At 30.7% G+C, this 12,354-nt stretch overlaps 1 pseudogene; it reads right to left on the reverse strand.

Annotated features, from left to right (window-relative positions):
• The window catches only part of LOC149568470 (putative anthocyanidin reductase), a 33,763-nt pseudogene extending 23,747 nt beyond the window's left edge, over positions 1-10,016 (reverse strand).
• Positions 10,017-12,354: the final 2,338 nt, after the last annotated feature.

Here is a 12,354-nt window from a genome sequence, read left to right on the forward strand (position 1 = left end):
ACTTCCTAGGTGTAGATATGGTTCTTTTCATATAAAGATACTCTTCTCCACCCTTAGATTCATCTAGGTCTATTGTAGCATTATTTTGTTTGCATTCAAATCAATGTTACCTACAATTTTATTCATACTCTCTCAACACTAAGCCCTCCAAAAGCTTTTAGTAATTATTGACCATGGCATTATTAGTTCTTTCTAGGTTTTCAATTCTATTTCTCAACCCATCTAACAAATATTTTTTCTTTGTATCATTCCCAGTGGCACCAATCTCAAGCCCCTCATTCATTGTATTTGTAACTTCTTCTATTTTTGCATTTAGAGCTCAATAATTAATATTGAGCTTTTTTATGGTTTTAAAATTCATTTTTTCTATTTTGAAGGTTTACATGGAGATTGCCTTTACAATTCAGAGAATTCCTCAAGGAGGTTGAATGCCCATTACTTTGAGATCATCCTTTGACACTTTAAGATTGACCTCATTCAAATCAACCATATTGGCTACTAGGAAAATGCTTTCTCTATTTTCCTCATTCTTTTCTTCTATTTCTTAAGGAAAGGCTTTTATTGTTGAGTTATCTAGTTCAATAAACACATCATGGGAGACATTTTTATCAAAGGATTTGAAGCATTGGGCTTCTTTATTAAAATCCTCATCTTCCTTAATAGTATCAACATTTCTAACACCCACATCCTCCTTTTGCAAGTTATCTTATACTTCCTCCAAATAATACAAATAGGGAGAGCCATGTATTAGGTTGTCTGAATAAACTTTGAACCAATCCACAAGAATAATTACTCTCAATGTCCATATTAGTTTCCAAACTATTCACATTTTCCTCATTAGCACCTTTAGAATCAATCCTCATTTCTTTATAATTCACATTTTGCTTGTTCCTTTTCACAGACTCCGTCTTCCCTTCTCCCAACTATGTAATCAACTTCTTGTCTTTGCCTTTATTACTACTAGGAGTTTTAGGGAAATTTTTTCACTTTTAAACAAAATAGACCTAAGAAGAGTCTCTTTAACATGATCCATCATAACTCAAAAATTAGTTTGATTAACTCTTCATGGAGAATGGATTCAGTTAGTTCATCCTCCAGTTCCTTTATGTTATGTGCAAGAGAAAAAAGAAATTAAAAAAAGAAAGAAAAAACTAATTTTGTGCATGAAATCATTTAACAATATAAAATGCTAATTTTGAGCTTTATCATACCTCCTATCCAAATTAATGTAATAGATTACTACTTTTGGAACCAATTTCCATAATTTTTGAATGTATATGATATTGTTGTGTTGACATTTTCTCATTAATATTAAATTTATCATAATATATTTTTGAATTACATAAAAAAAATCATTATAGAAATACATATTTTATTCAATAATATTAATAATAATTTAATGAATATATATTTTTATTTTATTTTAAAAATATATGTCTATTTTGAACATTTTTCATTTGATCTTTTCATTATAAAATTATATCTTTCATTTAATCTTAAACTAAATTATTACATTAAAACACAATGAAATTTTCAAAAACGGATAAATCAAAATTTTAATTTCATTGATTTTATTTTTAAAGTTTTTATTAATTTAATTTAAAAATAATGATAATAAATTTTTAAACATATTCATTGAACTCGAATATGATATCTTTCTCACTTTTAAACCTCAAATATTATCGATTGACTAGGAGAATAAGACCCATGAACTTCAATGAACTAGATTACCTTGAACAATTGGAATTCACTAAAAGGTATCTCCTTTTAGCTACAAGAAAAATATAAGTCCATAAACAAGAAAAAATTCATTAACAAACTTAAAAAAATTACAACTTACTCATTAAGCTCCAATATTACACTCTTGGGGTGACATTTGAGGGTCATTCAACAAAATTAGAGGATGTGTAAATAATAAGAATTGTGGTAAGTTTACCATGCAAAACCCCCTCCCCACCGTGAGACATAAACTAAATCTTGATGGAGCCTCTAGGGACAATCTGGGGCAAGGAGGCATTGGTTGCATCATTCATGATAGTATTGGCAAGGTCTATGGCCAATTGGCCAAACCCATTAGGATTACTACTAAAAATGTGGCAAAAATAGAATCTCTAGTAGGACTAAGGGCTTGCAAATGCATCAATATTGATAATTTCATGATAAATGGTGACTTCAAGATCATCCTGAATGTCCTTAAAAAAAAGCCACTCAAATTTAGACCATTAATTCTAGAGTTGATGGAGACCTAGCTCTTTGAACCACTTCCTACTTATAAAATTGTTCATAATTATAGAGAAGGTAACTCAAAAGTCAATTCCTTGGAAAAAATGACTACGAATGGAACCCATATATATGTTTCCCTTTAATTATCACTTGTTTTATCTATCCCTAGATCCCATCACCTTTCTTTCATTAACATCATTGTTCTTACTCTTCCCCAAGCTCATCAACTGTTCAACTTATCCCTTTTCTCTTGTCATCATTTCCCCAATAGAGATATAGCATGGTCATATTTTCTTTCATCCATAATTAACTCCCTAAATAAAAATAGTAAAGGTACCTAGAAGTGTGTAACCCTTCTTATTGGCCTTGTCATCATTATTTTCTAAAACTCTCACTTTTCTACCATACTTGACTCTTTATTTTGACCCAGACCATTGACACACTATTGGGGGAGTTTTTACACTTATATTTCTTGCAACTCTTTCAAAATTATCTTCATCATTGTGAATATGAACATCAATATTTAGATTAAAACTGGGAATACAATTTTACCCTTATTGGGGCCCATTACTAAGGGTCCGTTTGGTTCTTGTAAGATGATAGGAATTGGCTTTTTCAATATCCAGATTTGAATTTTTTTGCATTTGTTTCAAAATTGGCAAAATAGAATTAGCATATCAAACTTCCAATTTTTCCTCAAAACCAAGCTTCCCAAGTTCCTACTAGCAAGTAGGAATTGAAAGTCAAAACCTAGTTATGTTTCATAAGGAGTGTAAAAACAATGGATTGGACTACTTTCTGAAATTTTCCTTCAACTCCAAGCTTACACATAAAATTGTGTCTTCACATGCATCTTTCAAATGAAATAAATGGTTCAAGTAAAATCCCAAAAATCAGAATGAAGATTTGAAAAAACTTGATTTGGCTAAACCAAGGTTTGTAGAAATCTAGGTTTTTTAAATTCTACAAACCGAATGGACCCTACGAGAAGGCTTAGATTACTAATGAACACTTCTCATACTTTGATCGTTTAAGCTATGAGGAAGATTTTAGGTAGTTAGTTTTCATACTTATTGAGATGACAAAATCTATTACAAAGTTAATAGCTATGTTCATGGAAACTATCCTACATGAGGGTGGTGACAAAAGATCTATATTGGACCTATAATGTAGCCTTTTTAAAGAGCATCTGGTTCTAGATCTTGAGCTTATTCTGGCCAATATAGTTGATGATGTGTGCATCCCAAAGTGAAGTTACTTTGGAATCATTGATAGAGTTATAGAGGTCCATCCCATCCTTATTATAAAAAAATGTGGAGGAATTCAATGTGTCTCCCCTTAATTATGTTGAATTGGTAGTTCTTTCTAAGTATCATGTATATTTGACAACCTCTTAAATGGTATGGTTTATTGTGGTTTATGGGTATTGATATGGTCAATGATAGTGACTATGAAGTAGACTCTTCCACTGAGGAAGACTAATAGTGCTTAGAATGTGTATAGGGATTTTTTTTTAGTTTTGTTTAATCTTTTGAGACCTTTATCGATCATGACTATCTTTACTCTTAGAACTTTTACATACTCTTACAATATTCTTAAGACTTTCATCTTACATATAATCCTTTGTTTCATTGGTACTCTACTAGATAATGGTTCTATTATATTTGGATTTAACTATGATTGATTATATTTTCATAAGTAATTTATTTATGTTTTATATTTATGACAAATTTAGAAATCTAGATTTTGATGAGGCATTAAAAACTAGCCTTTATGAATGGTACCCTTTGAATGAATTTTGGGTTATAACATTGGCCTCCTTATAATTCCTTATGTTAAGGCATTTGTAGCTTTCCCTTCCACCCCTATATTTCCCCTCCCTAACCTTAAATATATAGAAATTATGACACCCTAAACCCTATGATGTCAATTTCTCTCCCATCTCCCATGCACCTTAATTATGCTACTTTATTCATTATTCCTCCTCCTCCCCCACATGGGTGCTTCGTGACTTTAGCCTTCATAGCTTGGGCTAGGTTTGGGTTCTTCCTTGTTATCAAATAAATAGTAATCCTTAACTTATGGATGGTTTTCATTTTCTTTCACTATTATAATTTTTCATAGTAGATTAAGCAAGTGTGAACATATTCTTCTAGATAAAATCATGAGTAGTCTATTCCACATTATATCTTCTTAGCTTCTTGAAATACAAACTAATCTAATGTTTATTTTATGGCATAGGAAATCTTCACCTTCTCTCACTCCCCATAAATAATTTCCCTTGTGCATATTTTTAATACCAACTATTTATAGAGTGCCTAGTTCCTTATGGTATTCCTTTATTATTTTAGAGTGAGATCCCTTTTCCCTTTTAGTGAACTTATTATTTCATCTCTATTCTAAAGGGGTGACAATATTTATGATTTAGTTTTTGAATGGATTCTATGTGGATTAGATAAAATTTATTATTATTTCTAACCTGTTACTCTTCCTCCTCTGCATGTGAGCATTAGACTATGGAATTTTTAATGACTTGGGAACTAGTTGATTTTTTGCATATGTTTTCTTTTAGTTTCTCAGTTCATGTCACATGTTCTCTAAAGGGTGGTCAACCTCCAAATTTAGATGTGGCTAACTATACTAATTGTTTCTAACTGAATTGCTCCTTCCATAGGTCCATAATTTGTTTGAACTATTTCTTTTGTTGTTTTGTTTTAACAAGTTGGGACAAAATAGGAAGAGTCTTTGAAAATCTCCCCAGTTATACTAGAAGGATCTTGTCCAACTTATATTTAACAATACAACTCTTGTTATTTATCTATGATGCAAGTTTGTCTTTTCCTATGCAAGACCTCTCTTTGAGGTAATGTAACTGGTGGTATGCATCCCCATCCATCTGATTTGTATATGTAATTTGATTGTATGGCCTCATTAATTATGTATTGGAGGATCTCCTTCCCTCCTCCCTTTGTATTAATAGGATTCTAGTCTCAAGTGACACTAAGGATTTTATTTTCCTATTATTTTTTCTAGTGCATGCAATTTGAATAGGGTAAACATTTGTAAATATCTTTATAAATTAATAAAATTGGCTATTTCCATTTATTTATTAAAAAAATAATTTTACTAATTGAATTAGGTTTTAATAGTATTTAAAAAAAAAATGCATAATTTTAAGAGGGTCAAACCCTACATACGTAAAAAAAATATTCTTGGTTTATTTTTAGCATACATATATTTTTTGTGTACTCAACAAAAGATATAGTTAGATTTAGTATTTTTAAAAACCATATGGTAGATGGTAGGTAGGAAATAGATTTAGAAGTTGCATGTTTTCCATAATTCTCTATTCAGTACCTTTTTTAATAAATTTGTTCAATGACCATATCCAAAAAATCTGGTAGTGACTGAGTGTTGGGAATAAAATGCATCAACATAATGGGAAATGCAATATTGTATTTATAAAAGTGTGTAAGTTCATGTACAAAAAAATAATATGTAATTTACTTTTTAATTCTTCAAGCTTGATCTAAGAAGTTATTAAAAAAATGGTAGACATATGTTTGTGTGTTAAGAAATTGCCAAAGAAAATTAAATTTCACAATGTTAATGTTATCTATTTTTTTTTTAAAAATTATATTCTTAGAAATATGAGAAGATGTATGAGATTATGGTAGTAATTTAAGAGATACTCACTTGATCATCTACAAGCCTGATGGGGATTAAATGGGGATTAAGTAGAGAATTGATGTTGGAAGATAAAAAAACATGTAAAGTGACTAAAATGGACGAAAAATTGGTTTTCAAGCCTTAGAGTCCTTCACCAATCCATTTCTAAGTGTGAAACATAATAAGGTTTTTGTGTCCATCATAACCTACTTGAATTTTAAGAATCTGAGCATCTTCCAAAATAAGATCAGATTTTGGAGATCTAAAAGCATGCAATAATTATTTTACAAATGAGCACATTATGAAGATGTAACTGCATTCCTATTATCCTACACTCATACTTGATTCATCTGTGTGTGTGTGTGTGTGTGTGTGTGTGTGTGTGTGTGTGTGTGTGTGTGTGTGTGTGTGTGTACCTCTCTCTACTTATGCATTCTCTATCTAACCCTTTCTTTCTCTGTATACTCTTCTTGCACTCTCCTTTTATCATTTATTCTCTCCCTTCTTCTTCTCTTCCTCTCTGCCCATCTATAATGTGGTAATGTGTGAATGATGCTTCCAAACAAGCCATCAAATAGATGAACATCAAATGTTAGAGAGTTAGAAATTTTCCACAAGAGAGAATTTCCATTTTCTCACTCAAATAAGCATTCCATCTACAAAAAAAGATGGTTCTCTAGGTTTACTTGATCTAATTAAAGTATACCAACAAGAAGAATAGGGTAGGACTGGAACCCATCAAAACTAAACAAGACAAATAGGGAAAGTCTTATACTTTCAAAATGGTGAAAAAGTGAAACTTCCAATGGCACTCACAATACAAATAGAATAATCCAATTCACATACATATGACAACCTAAGATTGACCTTATAGAGGGCTTTGAGGGAAGCTTCTTGAAGGATTACAAAAGTTGTCACATGGCTAACATGCTATGAAAAATAAGAACAAATAAATTTATTATTGAGACCAAATATAAAAATATTATTACTCTAATATTTTTAATGATTCTAGGGACATCAATAATGGCCTTTACCTATGGTAAGATCTAGCCACCAAGAGTAAACTCCTACATAATAATATAAATCATTATCAAAATTTTAATTTAATTTGATTAATATTTATATATGACATATTTAATAATTAATCAAATTAAATAATTATATTAATTTAATGTTGGTAATCCATCATTGGCCTCATTAGATCTATAGATAGAAAATTGAAGCAATACAAACATAATATATATAATTCTCCTATAATATATTATATCCATTGTAAAATACATACACCAACAAAGTAATAATAGGCATGTTTTAAATAATTACATGATAAATTTATCTAAACTACAATGTACATAATGTTGTAGAAGATAATTATACTCACTAGTAATTACTTCAAATCAACTTCTATAGAAAAGATGTGGGACCAATTACATAAGGAGCCACACACATGTGTCAAGGTCAAACAATGGTCCTAAATATGAGTCCAAATATAGCCTTAGGTAAGGGTATTAAAAAATTAACTTTTAAACAAAATTCACTAGATATCTACTAATTGCACTAAATATAAGTATAAAAATAAGCCCATTTTTTCCCCATAATTGACTTTCAATATCTTCTCATTACACATTAAATATCATTGCTAATTTTTATTTTCATTCAAATATATAAGTTTATTTCAAACATTTTGTATTTGTTGTTCCACTTTGAAATTATAAACAATATTTGATCTTAAAATAAGAATGAATCTTTAATATTTAATTAATAGGAAAGGTGTATTCATAAAAAAAAAAGCAAAAAAATAATTAATAAAAAGTGAATTAATCAATTTCGTTTTTTAACTACTTTTTTTAAAGTCTCTATTAATTAGATTTCGAAACAAGTTAAATATTTTTCATAAAATTTAATTGAACAGGAAATATGGTATGTTTCGATTGATTGGTAAAATTAGACATCTGAACTTAAAATAATTGGAATGCTAAAATGACTGCAAACTACTAAAAGTTGTTCCCTTTTAGTTACAGGAATACGTAAGTCGATCTGAAGTTAACAATCCATAACAATCTTATAAAATTACAGCTCACTCCTTAAGCTTCAACAGTCCGTTTTTTACAACGCATTCCGTGCTCTCCTCGAAAGCTTCTCGTAATGATACTTGTAGGAAAAACCCATGTCCAACAATTTCTTAGAAGAAACTGGGAGGTATCTCTCAACTCCATCATCCTCGTCCAACCTGTACAAAATAGAATTGGAAAAATATAAAATTCTTGCTCTTAAAGTTTATCTTAGAAAAATAAGAAATCCTTGTACTTAAAGTTTATCTTAGCCACTCAAATAGTCTACAAAATTGAGGTGAAAATAGTTTACTTAATAGAATTCTCGAGTTGTGCATAGTGTTCAACAAGGAAATCTTTGAGAGAATTGACACTCAAAGAATCAGATACACAAACATAGCGAGTTTCAGGACTGATATGTTCCATCAAAAATATGTGGGCATTGGACGCATCCTCAATATGAACAATTGGTACAGATCCCAATACAAACTCGCAAAACTTAAGAAATTTGTAAAATGCATCACTTCCTGTAAAAGGACTGTCAAATGAGAACTATGGAGAAGGATCAATTGCATACAAAAAGTAGAGTTAAACACGTAGATATACCTCCAATGAGAGCTAATATTGTCTGAGCAGATGTTAAAACACTAGTAGTTGGAAGCCAAGGCCCAATCACCAGACCTGGTAGGATGCTCACGACCTCAATGCCATTATTAAGCCCATATTTAAGCGCTTCTTGTTCTGCCAATGTCTTGGCTAGTATGTACCAAGCTGAATTATTTGTTAGAGATTCAAGAAAATGCAGGGGACTCCAACAACTTTCATCAAGGTATGTTTGGGTGAATTCCCCCTTGTCGTTCATTGGAGAAGCAGCTGCAATTGATGAAGTGAAAACTACACGTCGAACAGATTTAGCTCTTACGCAGGCTCTCGTAACATTGTGTACTCCACTTACAGCAGGTACAACAAAATCATCCTGCAAAACAACAATCTATTTGTAAGTATCATCCTTCAAAACAACAATCTATTTGTACGTGGGAGATATTTTTTCATACTAAGTTAAATTATAATATTGTTATCATTATTCTGAAAATTGTGTAGTATCTGCATCAAATTCATTGCATCATGTTTTATGATTAGTACTTCTAACAAACCCATCTCTCATGAAAATTAAAAAGAACTTAGTACATATTGCTTCTAGGTGATGTTCACAGGAGTGAATTGTAGGAACTTTCCAGAAAGTTATACATCTGTGTACTTGTGTACTTCTCTACCTAGGGCACTCTTAACTATAGAGTTTCCTCTATGATTAAATCCACTCTACTTAGAATGTCATTTGTAAAATCGTGAGAAGTGTTGTCTCTTTTGAAAGAGTTAAATCTACTCTACTTAAAATTTCATTTGTAAAACCTTGAGTAAAGTGTTGTGCCTTGCTAACCAGTCATTAGAATACTCCTTAAGCCCATCACTTAGAATACTCCTTAAGCCCATCGGATGGGCTTGCACAATAGATTAAATTGTGATATTACTATCAAAATTTGATCGTACAAGATTTTGAGTCAAACTCAACAATTTTTTTTAAGAAATAAATAAATATTTAAATAGGCCAAGTGATGAGAATGATTTTATAGAAAAAATAAATGAACACTTAAATAGAGGCAAGTGATAAGAGTCTTTTCATGTGCTTACCAGATTAGGTTTTGTAAACTCCATGGGACCTGCCACATGAAAAACTCCATGACAACCTTCCACTGCTGAATCGAAACTACCCTCTAAACACAGATCAGCTTTGAAGAGCTTAAGCCTTTCTTCCACTGCCCCGGGCAGCTTCAACAAGGGCCCTGATTTTGTTTCGTCCCCTCCATATCATCAACCAATATACAAATGGAACAATCTAATCCATAACTCTTAAACATAAAGTTATATTTAAGAACAAATTTATATCTGCGTTTCTTAGGGTTGCGTTGACGGTGTAGCCCCTTTCTAACAGATTTTCACCAACCATGATCCGATGTATCCCGTCGCTCCAGTGACACACACTCGTTTAACAGTCTGGTTACCTTCGTCAGCCATTATATTCCTGCTTCAAGAAAATTGAAATGTAGAGTATTTGGGAGGAAGAGGCAGAGAAAAACTTAACAAACAGTCATTATTGGTAATCGAGGCATGTGCTCAGAACATTGCCACGCAATTGTATCGAATGTTTACGTATTTGACAAATTGATCAAGCTGTCTGTCATGCCGTGCCATTCTGTCGTTTTTTCATTTCAAAGCAGATTTAGAATGAGAACAAGAATGGGAAAGAGGTCCCTTAATTGACCTGCTCAACCTTGCTGTCGGGCCCTCACACGTTTCCGTTTCGGTCGTACTTCTGTGACTCTAAACTGTCCAAGTAACAGTTACGACTATACTTTAATTTGAATTCAGTTTTTGAGGTTAATGAGGAGGTGCTTTATTAAAGATGCACCCACTCTTTAGAGGTGGTGATCGAGAAGGACAAGTATAGTCTCTTCAATTTTGATTTTGAATTTGCCAAAATTTCAATTGTGAAAGGGATTGAAAGTGCAAGTCATCTTTCGTGTGTAGGCTTCGATTATCAACATGGTATGTAGCACGTGCAAATCCCATACGAAACGTGGTTGTATTTGGCTCCATCATGTGACTATATCTCTTAAGACTGCACGCGCTCCTTGTGTTGCATTTGTTATGAAATCTTTTAGATAAGACAATAGCATACAATATTGTCTAGTAGAAGAGGTCACTCCACGCTATAAATCCAAAAGATCTCAAATACATTATACTTAATACATACCCTTATATTAATAATTACCTTCCTTCTTATAAAATAGAAATATGGTCCAAATGAAGATCTAATCAAATTAGAGAGAAAAAAAAAAAAAAGTCTTTCCCATGGTCTAATATAACTAATAAATAGATGGGTGTCACATGTAGACAATTGCATCCATCTAAATACATTGTATAATGCATAGCTCTAGTAGTATGTCATCACTCCTTTAAATGTTTTATCTCAAAACATAGGAAGATGACAAACAATATGATGTGCAAATTATTACAAATATGATGTCATAATTAGCCATCCATAACTAAGTGTTTGATCCCATTCTTGATTCATATTGTTGGACCTAATTGATTCATTTTCATATTGTTCTTTTTTTTTATGAGTAGTTATTACTTCTTTGGTACATCTAATTGTTTCAATTATATCTTTTATTGTGTACATAATCATTACAACCATTGTTTTGGTACATCCAATAAAAATTTAAATTAAAAAATTAGAAATATAGTTTTGAATCTTTGGTAATATTCATTTACAACTAATTTTTTCCCAATCTAACTTGATAAAAAATATATATGAAATCTATTTTTTAGACTCATCCCTAGAAAATTTGATGTATAGTACACTTTTTAGATTTGAAAGAGATTAAATGATTTAAAAAATAAATATGCATTTTCATTTAATGTGTTTATAATTTTTTCATATCGTAATTTTTTTATTCAAATTGTATTTAAGCATATATTCTATTTAAATATCTTAATAATTTTATATATCATTTACACATGTGCACTCTCTAATATGAATAATTTGACTTGTGCCCTATGTAAATTGAACAATATTGATTGTAAGCACTCTAGGCTCAGTCAAAAGATACATTTTTAGGAGCAAAATGTAATGTCCTCTTTTGGACTCTTTCTTTTATTTCTTCTGATTCCAACTTGGGGTTTGGAATAGGGTACACTAGGGATGATTTGGAATATATTCTATACTTGAAAATATATCAAATATATGTTTTCTTCAAGAATTTACAAGCTCTTGTAAGATATACACCCATAAAAATTAATAATTTCATTTAAAGGATATGCACCCATAGAAATAATGATTTCATTTAAAAGATAAAATATTTATTCCTAGAAATCTCCCTTAATAATGTGTCAAAATTAATTATACTATATTATGCTACTATTATTTTTCCTTTACTTAATTTTGCACCTAATATTTGTGTATTTACTCATTTTTATAAGGGATTCCCCACCTTATTACCTTTTCACCTAGCCAATCCATTTTACCTTTTTAATTCCCCCTTTTTCATACCTTCTAGACTTATTAATTCCTATCCTCTTGACACTATCCAATTTTCAATCATTTTTTATATATTTTCCTTATTAATGGGGTGACTAATTTCCCTTTTTTATGAGGCTTCCCTTTTATTAATTCCTTCCATAGACATGTCATAGACAAATTACTTATGCATTCCTAGATTGCTTGTCCATTCCTTTAGTCTATTTTTTTCATATGATTTAGTTAATAAATAAATAAAAATATAGTATTCAATTTTCATATACAATATAATAGACCACTGATATATATTTTTAATAATCTAAAATTATCTTT

The sequence above is a fragment of the Cupressus sempervirens genome, chromosome 3 (genome assembly GCF_028749045.1).
Source record: "Cupressus sempervirens isolate cs-2001-9-10 chromosome 3, ASM2874904v1, whole genome shotgun sequence".
NCBI lineage: Eukaryota > Viridiplantae > Streptophyta > Pinopsida > Cupressales > Cupressaceae > Cupressus > Cupressus sempervirens.